The sequence below is a fragment of the Ptychodera flava genome, chromosome 1 (genome assembly GCF_041260155.1).
Source record: "Ptychodera flava strain L36383 chromosome 1, AS_Pfla_20210202, whole genome shotgun sequence".
NCBI lineage: Eukaryota > Metazoa > Hemichordata > Enteropneusta > Ptychoderidae > Ptychodera > Ptychodera flava.
In genome coordinates, this window is record NC_091928.1 from 5,116,487 (window position 1) to 5,135,125 (window position 18,639).

Sequence of the window (18,639 nt, forward strand, 5' to 3'; positions counted from 1 at the left end):
GTTATTAACCCATTGTTTATATTTATTGACAGGTGCCGCCAATGAAGATTTCATGCTGCAGGAGTCCTTTTAACATAATTTCTTTTTTATTTTCAGGTTTCACCGATGAAAACATATAGTGTAATATTTGCCATTTGATGAGAGTGGCATTCAGTTACTCGTGTTGGCTGGCCACGAGTAATTGGATGTTATTCTCTGTTGTATACTAATCTTTACAGGTTTCTGTTTTTTACAGATGTGAGCAGGATGACTATTGAAGATGCTGTCTGCCCTCCCATTACAAATTTTATGCACAAAATATCATAATAACATATGCTCTTTGTTTCTTTACAGATGTTACCATGGAAATGCTGACTAGAAGATGGAAGACTGTTATTGACATGTTTGGTTATTTTGGAAATTTGATCAGAGTGATGTTGATTTTCTGGGTGTTGGCTGGCCACCCAGTGAGTCAACATTACTCTGGTGTGTTATTAACTCTTGATTTGTTTTATTTCTTAGGTGACAACATGGAGGTGCTTATTTTCAAAATTTGATCAGAGTGATGTTGATTTTCTGGGTGTTGGCTGGCCACCCAGTGAGTCAACATTACTCTGGTGTGTAATTAACTCTTGATTTGTTTTTATTTCTTAGGTGACAACATGGAGGTGCTTATTTTCAAAATTTGATCAGAGTGATGTTGATTTTCTGGGTGTTGGCTGGCCACCCAGTGAGTCAACATTACTCTGATGTGTAATTAACTCTTGATTTGTTTTTATTTCTTAGGTGACAACATGGAGGATCTCGCTGAAGCAGTTATGTTAACTGGTCTGCAGTTTTACTGATGGAATAATGTATTAATGGATGTTGTTTGTTTATTTACAGATGCCACTTGGGAAGAATTAACTGATGACAACATTGAAGACCTGATTGAGAGGAGTGCATACACCCAAACAGTTAACTTGATTTCTGTATTTGCAGGTATCATGGTTCAAAACTCTACAGAAGATGATGATATAATTAATCAAATGATTCATTGCATGTATACATCTACTGCTACTAACATGTTTCACTGCAGCATACACTTAATTTTGTTGTTTGTTTATTGCAAGAGTACTCTCACATGGCATTGGAATGGACCAGCTACAAATCGTACAGAGGTAAATGGACATTCAACAACAAGAAGACGACAGTACATTGGATGATGGACCACCTGACAGAAGACAGAACTATGGGGAACACATTGGCCATCACGTCACATTGGACAGGGGACAATACATTGGACACACATCACACAACCAACATCGCCTTGGACATTGGACATCACATCACATTGGACAGAGGACGATACATTGGACATCACATCAGATTGGACAGAGGACGACACATTGGACACACATCACACAACGGACAGCGCCTTGCACATCCATGATCACCAAAGAAGAAAGAAGTACGATGGTTTCAACCGGGACTCGAACCCACAATGCACGGCACCCAATCACCTAGCGCAGAGGACGACAGACAAACCGCTCGACTAAATCCCCAATCCTAAAAAAGATTGGTTCAATAATCGAGATAAGGATGTTACAATTCTGACTGCGCCCTCTCTACTAGCCGTAGAGTTTGTGAAGCACTCACGCTAGCACACACGCTATCATACATCTCACACAAACTATATTGAAGCGAAGCAATGAATACAACGCTTTACACCGGGCGAAAGATAGCCTCGGGGACAATTCTGTCCACCAGCAGAGCTATCAACCCAGGAAAGAGAAATACGATGGTTTCAACCGGGACTTGAACCCACAACGCCCGGCACCCAATCACCTAGCGCAGAGGACAACAGACAAACCGCTTGACTAAATCCCCAATCTCAAAAAAGATTGGTTCAATAACCGAGCTAAGGATGTTACAATTCTGACTGCGTCCTCTCCACTTGCCGTAGAGTTCATGAAGCACTCACGCTAGCACACACACTATCATACATCTCACACAAACTATATCGAAGCGAAGCAATGAATACAACGCTTTACACCAGGCAGAAGATAGCCTCGGGGACAATTCTGTCCACCAGCAGAGCTATCAACCGAGGAAAGAGAAATACGATGGTTTCAACTGGGACTCGAACCCACAACGCACAGCACCCAATCACCTAGCGCAGAGGACAACAGACAAACCGCTGGACTAAATCCCCAATCCTAAAAAAGATTGGTTCAATAACCGAGCTAAGGATGTTATAATTCTGACTGCGCCCTCTCCACTCGCCGTAGAGTTCGTGAAGCACTCACGCTAGCACACACGCTATCATACATCTCACACAAACTTTATCGAAGTGAAGCAATGAATACAACGCTTTACACCGGGCGGAAGATAGCATCGGGGACAATTCTGTCCACCAGCAGAGCTATCAACCCAGGAAAGAGAAATACGATGGTTTCAACCGGGACTCGAACCCACAACGCACGGCACCCAAGCACCTAGTGCAGAGGACAACAGACAAACCGCTGGACTAAATCCTAATCCTAAAAAAGATTGGTTCAATAATTGAGCTATGGATGTTACAATTCTGACTGCGCCCTCTCCACTCGCCGTTGAGTTCGTGAAGCACTCACGCTAGCACACACGCTATCATACATGTCACACAAACTGTATCGAAGCGAAGCAATGAATACAATAACCACCAGCAGAGCTATCAACCCAGGAAAGAGAAATACGATGGTTCTAACCGGGACTCAAACACACAACGCACGGCACCCAATAACCTAGCGCAGAGGACAACAGACAAACCGCTCGACTAAATCCCCAATCTCAAAAAAGACTGGTTCAATAACCGAGCTATTAAGGATGTTACAATTCTGACTGTGCCCTCTCCACTCGCCGTAGAGTTCGTGAAGCACTCACGCTAGCACACACGCTATCATACATCTCACACAAACTATATTGAAGCGAAGCAATGAATACAACGCTTTACACCGGGCGGAAAGATAGCCTCGGGGACAATTCTGTCCACCAGCAGAGCTATCAACCCAGGAAAGAGAAATACGATGGTTTCAACCGGGACTTGAACCCACAACGCACGGCACCCAATCACCTAGCGCAGAGGACAACAGACAAACCGCTTGACTAAATCCCCAATCTCAAAAAGATTGGTTCAATAACCGAGCTAAGGATGTTACAATTCTGACTGCGGCCTCTCCACTTGCCGTAGAGTTCATGAAGCACTCACGCTAGCACACACACTATCATACATCTCACACAAACTATATCGAAGCGAAGCAATGAATACAACGCTTTACACCAGGCAGAAGATAGCCTCGGTGACAATTCTGTCCACCAGCAGAGCTATCAACCCAGGAAAGAGAAATACGATGGTTTCAACTGGGACTCGAACCCACAACGCACAGCACCCAATCACCTAGCGCAGAGGACAACAGACAAACCGCTGGACTAAATCCCCAATCCTAAAAAAGATTGGTTCAATAATCGAGCTAAGGATGTTATAATTCTGACTGCGCCCTCTCCACTCGCCGTAGAGTTCGTGAAGCACTCACGCTAGCACACACGCTATCATACATCTCACACAAACTTATCGAGTGAAGCAATGAATACAACGCTTTACAACGGGCGGCAGATAGCATCGGGGACAATTCTGTCCACCAGCAGAGCTATCAACCCAGGAAAGAGAAATACGATGGTTTCAACCGGGACTCGAACCCACAACGCACGGCACCCAGTCACCTAGCGCAGAGGACAACAGACAAACTGCTGGACTAAATCCTAATCCTAAAAAAGATTGGTTCAATAATTGAGCTAAGGATGTTACAATTCTGACTGCGCCCTCTCCACTCGCCGTTGAGTTCGTGAAGCACTCACGCTAGCACACACGCTATCATACATGTCACACAAACTGTATCGAAGCGAAGCAATGAATACAATAACCACCAGCAGAGCTATCAACCCAGGAAAGAGAAATACGATGGTTCTAACCGGGACTCAAACACACAACGCACGGCACCCAATAACCTAGCGCAGAGGACAACAGACAAACCGCTCGACTAAATCCCCAATCTCAAAAAAGACTGGTTCAATAACCGAGCTATTAAGGATGTTACAATTCTGACTGTGCCCTCTCCACTCGCCGTAGAGTTCGTGAAGCACTCACGCTAGCACACACGCTATCATACATCTCACACAAACTATATTGAAGCAAAGCAATGAATACAACGCTTTACACCGGGCAGAAGAAAGAAGACCAAGAAGAAAGAAGAATTGCTACTAGGAACTTCTAAACCGATGAAGATGCCGGACGTTTGCTTTTTTTTTGCTAGAAATTTATTGACCTGTAATATTTAACTGTAAATGAAAATAAAGGCAACCCTTCTTTAGGGATTTTATTCTTTCTCTTCTAGAATGTTTGGCAATGGTTTTAGGTAAATTTTATATCTAAATTCTTAGGGACCACAAAACTACCCAAAAAATAGTTCACAGAAACTAAACCTACGTTATCTGTGATCTGGTGATGCCTGATACCCACTAATGATATTAGCCTTTGTCTTCAGGTCAGTTTCTCAGCATTTTCCTTTCTCAAAATGGAGAAAGGTTTCCTGAGTTTTCTGGACTGCTAATATCGAATTTCGTTTGCACGGTTACATAATTTAGCTGCCATTTAATACATTCTGGCCCCAAAAACACATGACAAAAAATTACTCCAAAATTCTTATTGTCACTCATAGACTTCACAGACTGTACTCGGTAAGAATGTTGATAGGTTAATGCATGAACAGTAATAGCACTGTAATGGCGCCATATAGCACCGATATATTGCACCTAGCACTTAGTAGCACAGTTATAGTCACGTAATTTGCATATCGGCATTCTTATCGAGTCGTAGACTTACAGAGTCTGGGTGACAGTGTTTCGTTTGGCTTAAACAATTCTATCTAGTCAAGCTGTATTTGGTTCCCAAATTTAATCAGTTTGGCATTTATAATCAACATTTAACAGTGATTTCATGCTGTCAGCTTGACAAGAGTGGTTTTTGGCACAGCTTCTGAAGCTGAACGGTTCAACTCCGTTACCACTCCAACTATGATGGCTGTGTAATCATTGCGAATGTTGAGACAACAAACACACACCTTGATTACAATTGAACACTGGTATAATCCAACCATGCATTTAGATATGAAGTGAAACTAATAAATCTGATCAAAGTCTAAAATTTGGTAAATTGGTATCAAACTGTAATTGAAAAACATATTATGGCCTTATTCTTCTCTTATGATATTCAGCAACGGCTGCAAATATTCTCCTCTGTACTTTCTCCAACATTCTCTTGGTTTCTGCCAATTGTTCTACTCTTGGCACAGCAATGAAGATGTGAAGGTTTCTCAGAATTCAGAACACTGCAGTGAATTAGTTATGGCATTTTGATATGGAAGCCACTTTATCAGAAAGATACCCACTTTAAAGAAATGTAAAACGTTTTCCAGAGAGGATAAAGTGGAAAATTTGATATTGAATTTTAAGTAGAATAGAATAAACAGTGGATAAACATTTGTTGGTATTTATGTTGTTATTTTACAAAAATAGTGCAGAATAAATGAGTGTATGAACAAATAAGTTAAGGTAGGTGAATTATGACTTCATTCATCTGTAAATAGAGGTTTATTACAGTTTATCATATACCTACATTCACGTACCTGTGTAAACCTATGGGAGGAAGCGCCCTCAGATCCGTGCATTTTTTTTACGTATCACGCCCCGGCCCGGTGCCCAAATATGGGCAATCGCGTGCATTTCTGAACTATCTCGATTCTGGTTACTACGCGCGTTGCTATCCGCAAACGTTCCATTCGTACACAAAGCCAGCGCGAGATTAGGAAAACGTCTGCTCGCTCAGATCGTAGTTGCGCGTGGCGACAGTGGAGCCGCGCCGGTGACATCGGCTTTTATTTCTAAATTCTAGTGAAATACTGTGTATACTAAGTGCGTGCCTGTTCAGTATAAATTGCAAGAAACTGACATCACGCTTTTGTCCCTCTTACACCTCAATTTCAGCCTTGATCTCTGTTGGTCACGTAATAGTACGGATGTTGCTTTGCGCGTTCTAGAATTCTGCAGGTAAACAAATGACGTCATTATGTATGTCAATCCGCGACGGGAAGCGGCCATCGTATTTATGACAAACTGACACAATTTGCGATGAATTTTTGATATCGCACGCATTTTTATCTCCTAACCAATGTTGAATATTATGTAAACTACATGTTTATCATTCCATAAGGTATATGATACAACCTTTACGGCCCTGATATGGCTTTTGCGGCCCTTGGTCGTACGACAGTGTCCGTGGGGACTAACAAATTACCAAAGATTTAACGATATTTGAAATTCAAAATGGCCACTATCCCGGTGTTAAGTTTGTGGAAAAAACTAAAAATTTTCAATATTCAAAAAATTGCGCCCTGACCCCCTGGTATTCTATGACGTCATCGGACATTTCTATCCGAGCCGGGTTCAAAGGGTTAAACTTGGTACAAGGATACTACACTATGGCATACATATGCAGGTCCATTTATATTGGTGTGGCGTGCATAATTAGTGCTAATTTGCATAATTTGGGATTAGAGCGGTGTTTCTGGTTCAACTGTGCATGTGTTTTTCACACAGAGTTCTAATATCAGTCAATGACATACGTCAGTATTGCATCAATTAATTGCTAATTTGCATATTTGATGAATTTTTGTAATTAGGGTGATGTCTAGTAATACTGCAACAAACTTAATGAATTAAATCTTCAGCACATAGCCCTACAATAGTGTACAAAGACACTTAGCAGTATCATGTTAATTAATTGCTAATTTGCAAATTTTGTTCCTTTTCCTAATTAGTGGGCTATCTCCAGAAATACTGCTTTAAATTTTATGAAACGTGGTGCAGATGTTGAACTGTCAGTATTGTAATACTATGTGAACACATTAAGGAGTATCATGTCAATTAATTGCTAATTTACATATTTGATGAACTTTCATAATTATTGTGATATGTCTAGTAATTCTGCATCAAATTTAATGAAACATGGTACAGATTTTGTTCTTCCAGTAGTCTAATGGCATGCAAAGATATGTAGCAGTTTCTTATCAATTAATTGCTTATTTGCATATTTAATGAAGGCTAATATGTCAATAAATAGTTCAACAAATTTCATGAAACTTGGTATAGATGTTGAGCTCAAATCGCTGTATCAGTGAATAAAGACATTGATCTATGTCATATTTATAAAGTTTTAATTTGCATATGAAATGAACTTTCGTGATTAGAGTGATATGTACAGATATGCTGCATAAAATTTGATGAAACATGGTACAGATGTTGACCTCTGAGTACTCTAATACTGCGTGAAGACATGAAGAAGTATCATGTCAATTATTGCTCATTTGCATATTTAATGAACTTTTATAATTAGTATGAAATGTCTAGAAGTGTTGCATCAAACTTGATGCATCGTGATACGGATGTAAATCTTCCAGTAGTGTAATTATGGTGTCCAATACATGCCAAAAATACTACTTTGATTTTACAACACAACATGCCATTCCGAATTCTATTTTACAATTCAACATGCTATTTCACAACACAACATACCATTCCGAATTCTATTTTACAATTCAACATGCTATTTCACAACACAACATGCCATTCCGAATTCTATTTTACAATTCAACATGCTATTTTACAACACAAAAAGCCATTCCGAATTCTATTTTACAATTCAACATGCTATTTTACAACACAACATGCCATTCCGAATTCTATTTTACAATTCAACATGCTCTTCTGAATTTCATTTGACAACGCAACATGCTCTTCCGAATTTCATTTGACAACACAACATGCCATTCCAAATCCTATTTAAAACTCAACATGCTCTTCCGAATTTCATTTGACAATACAACATGCCATTTCAAATCCTATTTCACAACTCAACGTGCTCTTCTGAATTTCATTTGACAACACATCATGCCATTCCAAATCCTATTTCACAATTCAACATCCCATTCTAAACCTAGCTCTGCGGAGCAGGGCAGTGCTGGCTATCGAACAAGATTCAAAATGGCTGACGCGAAACGGTCCCCTCACACAGAGAGAGAAATGCGAACTTTGCACAAGTCTAAAAACGCAGCTTAGCACATTGTGTATCTAAACAAGATGAGCGTGCTCGAAAACTAGGATCGATCATGATTTTAAATTAAAAATTGGCTGTTTTTGGAAAAGAAACTGCGCGCTGCAATCAGCAGTTTTGTCTATTGTGCACCGCGCGTGGGAGGCTTATCGTGAAAGACCGAGATTTACTATATGGCGCATCTGATACGGATATGGTCCCATCTCATAGAGAGATGAAAGTGGGCTTTGAGTAAGTTCAAAAGCACAGCTTAGCTCATCGTGCATCTAGACAAGTTGAGCGTGCTCAAAATAGGAGATTGATCACGATTTTGGGTGAAAAAAACCGATTGTTTTCGGTGGAGAAACTGCGCAACCAGTGGTTGGTTTTGCCTATGGGGGTCAGCAGGGCTTTGGTGGGAGGCCTTTAGCCGGCAAGGGGTGGACCATTGGGGAGTGGAAAATTTTCGAAAAAAAAAATTCCCCACAAATTTCAATAAAAATAATCAGCCAAAGAAACTTGAGAAAAACAGATGACGCACTTAGGTAAAAGGAAAAAAAAATCCGTCAAAGCTACTTTCTGAAACATTTTTATTTAGTCTGCATCAGATATGCTATGATTCTTTGGCCAAGAGGGGGGGGAGGGGAGATCTGAAGGGTATAATCGTGGCCAGTAAATGAAGTAACTTTTTTATTTTATAACTTTTTGTTCTGTTTATCATATTTTCTCTTTCACTGAAGTTTGGCATGGTAAAGTAATTCGAGATATAAGATAATATAAAAATCATATCTATGATATCGATTGTTAACAACTGTATTGTGGGTCTTTACACTATGATTAATTAACAAGAGTTCAACAATTTAGGCAGCTTGCATCGGTACATAAAATGGGAAATATTCACCAACCATATGAAAACAATCAGTTTCTTTGTATTTCACTATTCAACGAAACTGATTTCCATTGTAATGTTCTAAACTGTATTTTACATTTAAACATTACAAATCCGTATTTTTCTTTCAAAATTTCATTTGTACACTTGTCTTGACGGTTGAATATCATGCGTGCACAAAAGACAAAACTGCTGATTGCAGCGCGCAGTTTCTTTTCCAAAAACAGCCAATTTTTAATTTAAAATCGTGATCGATCCTTGTTTTTGAGCATGCTCATCTTGTTTAGATACACAATGTGCTAAGCTGCGTTTTTAGACTTGTGCAAAGTTCGCATTTCTCTCTCTGTGCGAGGGGACCATTTCGCGTCCGCCATTTTGAATCTTGTTCGATAGCCAGTAGGCCTAACACTGCCCTGCTCCGCAGAGCTAGGTTTAGAATGGGATGTTGAATTGTGAAATAGGATTTGGAATGGCATGATGTGTTGTCAAATGAAATTCAGAAGAGCATGTTGAGTTGTAAAATAGGATTTGGAATGGCATGATGTGTTGTCAAATGAAATTCGTAAGAGCATGTTGAGTTGTAAAATAGGATTTGGAATGGCATGTTGTGTTGTCAAATGAAATTCGGAAGGGCATGTTGTGTTGTCAAATGAAATTCAGAAGAGCACGTTGAATTGTAAAATAGAATTCGGAATGGCATGTTGTGTTGTGAAATAGCATGTTGAATTGTAAAATAGAATTCGGAATGGCATGTTGTGTTGTAAAATCAAAGTAGTAATTTTGGCATGGATTGGACACCATAGTGTAATGATTTGCAATGTTATATAACAGTAACATGGTACAGATGTTAATCTCACAGTACTGTAATACTGTGTGAAGACATTATTGAGAAGCATCATGTCAATTAATTGCTTATTTGCAAATTTTATAAACTTTTATAATTAATGTAATATGTCTAGAAGCGCTGAATCAAATTTAATGAAACATGGTACGTATATTTATCCTCCAATAGTGTAATGGCATGTAAAGGTATGTAGCAGTATCATATCAATTAACTGCTGATTTGCATATATCATTAATTTTCATAATTAAGGCCAGTATACCGAAAAATGGTTCATCAAATTTCATGTAACTATTTGGTAAAGATGTTGTGCTCTCATTCCTTTAACAGTGAATAATGACGTTTGTCAGTGCCATGTTGATAAATTTCATTATGTGTAATTAATGAACTTTCCTGATTTGAGTGATATGTCCAGAAATAGTACATCAAATTTGATGAAACATGGTATAAACGTTGATCTCACTGTGCTCTAATACAATTCAGTGACACTTAGCAGTGTCTTTTAAATTAATTGCTTCTTTGCATACATGTTTTTAGGGTGTATGCCGAGAAGCACTGCATCAAATTGTATGAAATGTGATACAGGTGATAATCAGTCAGTGTTATATCTATTCAATGCGTGGTGTTTCCCTGGAAAAAGTTGACAGCATCCGTGATGTTGGAGTTGAAGTTTCTTCCAATATGTCATGGGATAAACATATCAATATATCTGTTACAAAAGTAAACCACATGCTGGGACTGATTAAACGTACATGTGGCCACACCTGTTCCACTAAAATGAAACTCCAGCTGTATTTATCCCTTGTCCATGGGCTGACACAACAAAGCAATCATTGCTACATCTTGAAGGTGTCTAAAAGAGAGCCACAAAATATATTGTTGGATATCACCAGGAGATAATTACAAAGAGCATATGATTTATTTGAATTTGCTCCTGTTGAGCTACAGGAGAGAATTAAATGACTGTCTTTTCAGCTAAATGTTTTATTGGAATGTATGGTTAAAATTTAAGCCAGTTTGTCACATTCAAATCCCCTGATGATACTTCCATGAAGATGCCACTTTTTTAAAACTGAATGTTTTAGTCATTCGTTTTTAATAGAGCTTTTTACTCATGTAGTGCATTATGCCCTTTCATGGCAAATCTTCAACAAGTGTTGGGTATACAAGTCTATATTATTAAAACATTACACAGGTCTGTTAAACAATAAATTTTATCCTGACAACACTTGTACTTGGGTGGGAATGTGCCACTGTAAAAGTTGCCGTCTCTGTTAATTTCTCTGTTTTGCTTTGTTCTGTTTTGAAATTTTTCGTATATTTTTATTATTGTTATATTTTTGAATTTGTCTTAAATCGTTTGTCTTTTCTGTTTTTAATTTGTATGTGTAACTTGTAAAACATGTTCTTTTGTGGAGGGTTGCTTTTTTATAGGTGTCAGTCACCTGTGCGACTCATCCTGACTTCATGTCAATGCTGAATAAAATAAAAATAAATAAAAATAACTAATTGAATGAAAAATGATGTGTAACATCCTGTCGATCAATTACTACTTGAATCCATTTTTGTAATTAGGGTGGCAGCCCAGATTGTTTTTACATTTTCACAACCATGGAGCTCATTCCTGGCCATTAAGCCTCATCTGTATTGCAGTATTTTTAATCACAGACCCAATTAATGAACAGGACTCCATCCTCACTCTCCGAGGACCAGTAATCAAATTACCAATTAACAAGTGGGGACTGTGTCAACAACGATGACTTGTTTCTCCAGTGCCAAAATTTCCACAGTGACCTCTGATTTTTATCCTTGAATTTGAAGACCATGGTTCAAAGTTTCATTGAGGAATTAAGTTGAAGTCTTTCACTTTTGAGGCGCAATTACTTAAGTTTGAGAAGTTAGTGTGAAGCAGTACTTGAGTGCTCAGTCTTTTTGAGGAAAAAGTTTCTAAAATGAATGAATAGGAAGTACAGTAGAACTCTGGCAATACCTAAATAGGGGCCCACCCAGTAGGCATCATGGCCACTTGAACACCTCACTGATTATTTACATATGCTAATTAGTCCCCACGGACACCGTCCGGGGGGACTTATAGGTTTGGTCATGTCCGTGCGTGTGTGCGTGCGTGCGTCCGTGCGTGCATCCGTCCGTTCACACAGATATCTCAGAGATGCAAAGAGCGATTTCATTCAAACTTGGTACAAGGATTACTTCACATGTCATACAGATGCACATTGATTTGTTTTGTGATACGATCCAATATGGCCGCCACGCGGCCATTTTATTATGATTTTTTCATGTACAGAGCCATAACTCAGACATGTTTCAACCGATTTTATTCAAAGTTGGTACAAGGAGATTGACTAATGTCATACATATCCGTGTCAATTTGTTATGTGATACGATCCAATATGGCTGCCGTGCGGCCATTTTCTTACAATTTTTTCATGTACAGAGCCATAATACTCAGGCATATCTCAACCGATTTTATTCAAAGTTGGTACAAGGACATTGACTTATGTCATACATATGTACGTCAATTTGTTTCATGACATGATCCAATATGGCTGCATGGCAGCCATTTTGTTACAATTTTTTCGTGTCCTTAGCCAAAACTTGGGCACGTCTCAACTGATTTTATTCACCGATTTTATTCAAACTTAGTACAAGGACATTGACCTATGTCATACATATGCACATTGATTTACTTTGTGATACAATCCAATATGGCCGCCGTGTGGCCATTTTTTCCGATTTTTTTCATGTCCGGAACCATAACTCAGACATGTATCAAGCAAAATTATTCAAAGTTGGTACAAGGATATTGACTTATTTATACATATGTATGTCGATTGGTTTCACGAGATGGTCCAATATGGCCACATGGTAGCAATTTTGTTATGGTTGTTTCATGTCGAGAGCCATAACTCTGGCAAGTCTCAACTGATCTTATTTAAAGTTGGTACATGTACATTGACTTATGTCATACATATAGGTGTTGATTTTTTAAACAGTAAGATCAAATATTGCTGCATGGCGGTGATTTTGTTACAATTTTCTAATGTACAGAGCCATAACTCATATTTCCACCAGTATCATTCAAAGTTGGTACAAGGACATTGACCTATTTCATACATATGCTCGTCAATTTGTTTCACGTCATGTAGCAGTAACATGTCAATTATTGAAGTTTTGTAAGTAGGCTGCTATGTCAAGAAATACTGCATCAAATTCATGAAACTTTGTACAGATGTTAAGCTCACATTGCTTTATCATTGATAAGACATTTATCAGTGTCATTTTAATTAATTTGTAATTGCATAAATAATGAACTTTCCTAATTAGGGTGATATAGCCACAAATTAATACAACGTCAAATGTGATGAAACTGATACAGATACAGTACAGTAATCTCACGTACCGTATTCTTTATAAATAATCAAGTCATTAGACATTCTACACAATGATGATTATGCAGTGCCTTCGCGGGGCCGAGCCAGGCAGCCATAGCCATTCGTATGCCAGTCAACATGTAGGCCTAATAGGCCTACACTAATATCACGTACGGTGATTCTTTTATTGAATAATCAAGTCGTATATAGACATTCTAAATATTAAATACGATTATTATCCCAGCAATGTGCCAAGCACCTGTGGGTTCTGTAAGATTTTTGGAAAAAGATTCCCAGCAATGAAAAAAAGTCAGCCAGAGAAGGCATGGAAAAAATGTCACACTTTATAGGTGAAAGAAAAAATTTAATATTCATCAAAAAGTTATTTTCTGGAGCACATTTTTTATTTTCAGGCTGCCCTTTGGATGCAAATTTTAGATCCCATCAGATATAATGGTTCTTTGGCAAAATTGGGGGAGAGAGACGGAGATCAAATTTAGAGTTCAAGATATCCTCCCTATAGCTGAATCCATTTGGCATAATCGTGGCCAGTAAATGTAGTAATCTTTCGCTCTTTTAAAATTTTGTTCAGTCACCACCCACAGGTCCACGGAACGTTTCGTAGATCGTCGTCGGATGGAAAGTGACTGACACTGTGAGGCCGAAGGCCGAACCTCGGTACTGTATAAGAATACATATTCTTACATATCAATACTGTATTCTTATACAGTACCGAGGTTCGGCCTTCGGCCTCACAGTGTCAGTCACTTTCCATCCGACGACGATCTACGAAACGTTCCATGGACCTGTGTCACCTCCCACATATTCTCGGAAACTGACTGAGATAAACCATTGGTCAACAGACATTATTGTTGCAACAGTGTTATATTTCCTGACATTTCAAAAGAGTTGCTGTAGGTATTTGTACGTCTCATAGACAAGAGAACAGGCTATATTGCTTCACAGATTAAATTTTCGTTTTAATACATACCTCTGATGGGCATAGTTCACAATAAAGAGAAACTTTAAACAAGACTGAGAAACTTAAAGCTCCAATGGCTGAAATGTGTATGCAGGAAACAGACTTCAAAATATCCTCAGTTTTCCAAGAGGTTTCATTGAATAAAACCCCTTAAAGACTGAAAAAGTGTATAACGCTGTCATAAGTGTTGAAAGTGATATGTGAATTCAAATGCTGTCACATCCTTTTAGATTTCCTCGCATTTTCAAAACTTAGTGACAAAGATAATAAAGATTACAACAGTAAAATGTTGGACATCATGTGATGTGTATTCAAGTAAATGGCATCATGTTTGTTTACTTATGATCACAATCATGTGTATGTTCAGGAAATAATGCATTTTTGTACTTTCCTTTTGGGGCGTCATTCTCTGAGTGTGGCACCTATGTATTATTTAACCTGTTAAAGTACATAGGCATGGTCCAACTCAGCAAACGGTGAAACTTCAATGTATTTCCTTCAGTTAGTACATTTACACAAACCAACTTTGGTTTAAAAATAAAATCATGAAAATAATGCTTAAAATTCACAGCTATTGGAGCTTTAAATTTCAATATTGCATACTGCTTTGAATTTTCAAGTGTTTTGTAATTAGGCCACCCAGAAACAAGGTCATAAGATGGCTTTTAAAGAGGGTGTTTTTTTAAATTACTTTATGGTAATCAGCTGATCATCTTTAAAATTGTTGGTTTGAGATGTTCAAGGTAGTTACAGATAGACACCTCGGATGCAGATATGCCACCTTTCTTCAGATCATGTGCATTTATTTTATCACCAGAATGTACATTCAGTTCGGAGGTATAAACATTTGAACATATGTACAAATACTATGTCCAAACTGATTATGATTTAACAAAAGGTATTTTAATCCATGTGCAGCAAAGGACTCTAATCATTTGTTGTTAGGAAAAAAACAACCAAAATAAGGGACTGTCAGTTTCTTTGGCCTTGGGAGTTGGGGGGTTGGATTATTTTTTGCCCACGTCAAAAAGAGGCTGCCCCCCATTCCAACTTTCGAAAACAGGGTGACCCCCTTATTCCAATTTTCGAAAACAAGATGACATCCCCTCCCCCGCGCCTGACAAATGTAATATATATATATATATATATATATATATATATATATATATATATATATATATATATATATATATATATATATATATATATATATATATATATATATATATTTTTTGGTGAAGATCCAGTCATTCAGTGTTTTAATGAAATTGTTGTCATGTCAGTTGTAAGATAGGAACTTAAAAGTGTCAATTTTAAAGTTTGAATACAGTATTTTGAATGAGCTGTGAATGTACTCCACTCTTTTTTGCTCATGTGTTCACACACATGAGCATATGTCACAACGATGTCTGTCTGTCTGTCTGTCTGTCTGTGTCTGTCCGACTGTCTGTCTGTCTGTCTGTGTGCTTGATATCTCAAAAACGGCTCATCAGATCAGAATCAAATCTGGTACATTCAGTTTGCAAATGGCAAGAACTGATTAGTTTTTGGTGGGTGTGGCATGCTTACTTTTTGCTCATTAGCATAATTAATTATTTCAGAAAAAAAAATATATTGACAACGACTGCACACAATTTGATGAGATTTGCTGCAAATGTTGATCACACCAAGATATATCATCTGTGAAAGATATAATGGGGGACATAAAAGGTAATAGATAATTTGCATATTTAATGAACTTTCCTAATTAGAGACATATGTCTGATTTTACTCGATCAAAATTGACAAAACTTGGTATGTATATTGAAGATACCATTATTTAATATTATTGAAAGTCATTAAAGCATTTTTACTTCATCAAACACTTAATTTGCATATTTAATGAACTTTTGAAGTTAGAGATATTTTTTTGAATTGACTTGACCAAAAATGATGAAACTTGCTATGTACATTAAAGATACTATGATATAACGCTGTCGAAAGTCATTAAACATATTTACTTCAGCCAATTCCTTATTTGCATATTTAATAAACTTTCCTAATTAGATATATATATCTGAATTGACTTGACCAAAGTTGATGAAACCTGCTATGTACATTAAAGACACTATGATACAACATTGAAAGTCATTAAGCATTTTTACTTTAGCCAATTTCTTATTTGCAAATTTAATGAACTTTCCTAGTTAAGGATCTGTTTTGACTAGAACAAAGCTGATGAATTGCTTTGTACATTAAAGATACTATGATACGATATTATTAAAAGTCATTTAACATTTTTACTTCAACCAATTCCAAATTTGCATATTTAATGAGAACATTTCAGTCAATTCTTTATTTGCATTTTTTAGTGAACTTTCCTGATTGGGGATATATATTTGGATTTAGAATTAATCTGTGGTGAATATTATTCATTATATTGATCATAACACTTTCAATGAAGTTGCAAACAGGTAGTTTCAAATTTACACATAACTGCAATATATAATGAAACACCTTAGCATTTTCAATTCATATCTGGTTATGCATAAGCAGATGTCAAGAACTGTTGTAAACAAAATGTGATTGTGAAATATTAGTGCACATTGCTTTCTAATACTGAACAGAAAAGTATCAGGAACTTGTCATGCTTTTCATATGAACTGCAGATTTCATAATGATCAGTACACTTTGTAAAACAGACTTTCAATTTACAGACATCAAGATATTTCTGACATATATCTCCAATATGGGGCTCTGAATAATATGTCTTATTTATTATAATTAAAGTTATGCGCTCAAAGGGCGCGCTGAAAAATGATAAAATTTGTGGCTGGCACAATGCACTTTACACAAGTATGAGCCCCCCTGACCCCCATATTGGCATTTCAAAAACATGGTGACCCCCTATCACCAAGTCAAAAACAGGGTGACCCCCCCCCCATGAATCCACCCCCTCCCCCGGCCGAAAAAACTGACCAGTCCCTAGAGAGTACAAAAAATAGTTGTCATATATCACACAGTGAAAAAAATGTACAATGGATCAGGTAAAAAAAAATAATGCTAGCCCTCATCAATCTTCCAGACCACCCCTCCCGATATTGAATGGTCCACCCCTAATGTTGTGAATTTTTATTTATGCAACTTATTCAGACTTTGCATTCATCATTTAAACTCATTAGCTTAGCGATGTAAAATGTGACCTCCCCCTAGGCTAAGTTTGTAAAATGTGATTCCCCTCCCCTCCCCTGCCCTCTGAACCGGGTGCCTCAATGTCTGGTGCCGAAAATGATTCTTGACTGCGGACTAGAATCAGAAACAGAATCAGAATCAGATTATTTTTTCGCATGTCTAACCCTGCATGGACTCACAGTGCAGTGTTAGGGGTGGACCATTTGATATCCTGGGGGGGGCTTGGAAGATTGGTGGAGAGCCATTATTTTTTTTCCCACATGCTTCACCATGAATTATTTTTTTTCTACAGGGCATATGCTGGCAACTTTTTTTTTCACTTTCCTTCTTCGAGATATATTTTTTTTTACCAATTTTCGGTGCAATGTTTGTTTGCTTGGTTTTTCACACCCAGTAACAAGATGCTGTTCTATCGCACAAAGACTATATTCAAGAAACTAAATGAAGTTATGTAAATACATATACATTTTTGATTCACTTTACAAAAACATATTTGTAAAATCATATACATTTATGGCATTTACTTGTCAGTGTTGTCCTTACTTTGAAAGTAGCCGGGTAATTTAAGAAAGTAGACGGGTGGTCTGCGAGGGAGCGAAGCGACTGAGTGGCGAGTGAGCGTAGCGAACGAGGGGGGGGGGGAGAGCGCGGCGCGCGAGAGGGGGGTGTCCCCCCTCTCGCAAGGCGAAAAATGAAATTTTGGAGTGGAAATGGTTTTCTCTGGTGGCATCTGAGGTGACATTTACTGACTGAAACAGTACTTTTGTTGTGTGTCTTAGACGTGGCTCACATACAACAAAACAAACAAACATGATTTTGTTTTGTTTGTATTATTTATGACACACTTATGGTTTTATTTGCAGTGAAGATGTAACATTTAATCTTAAATCACCTGCTGTCTGCTCATTTCATTGCCCATTTCCCATTCTTCATTACCACATATTAGTTTCCCCAAAACCATCCAACTCATTCAATTCTAATCAAAACGCATTCGCTTTTGTTAAGAAAAACATTGGTAAGATAATTCACTATAACAGTGTTCGCATTTACGAATAAAACATGCGTATATAGAAAACTCATAACAATGAAAAATTGTGTAGAGAGTCGATCCAATGCGTAATAATGTTTGCAGGCTGTCTCTCTTCTTGTGGTATTTTGACAAAATCCTTACATTCAGATTTACACATTTCTGGAAAACACTGGTGAGCAATTTCAATTTCAGCA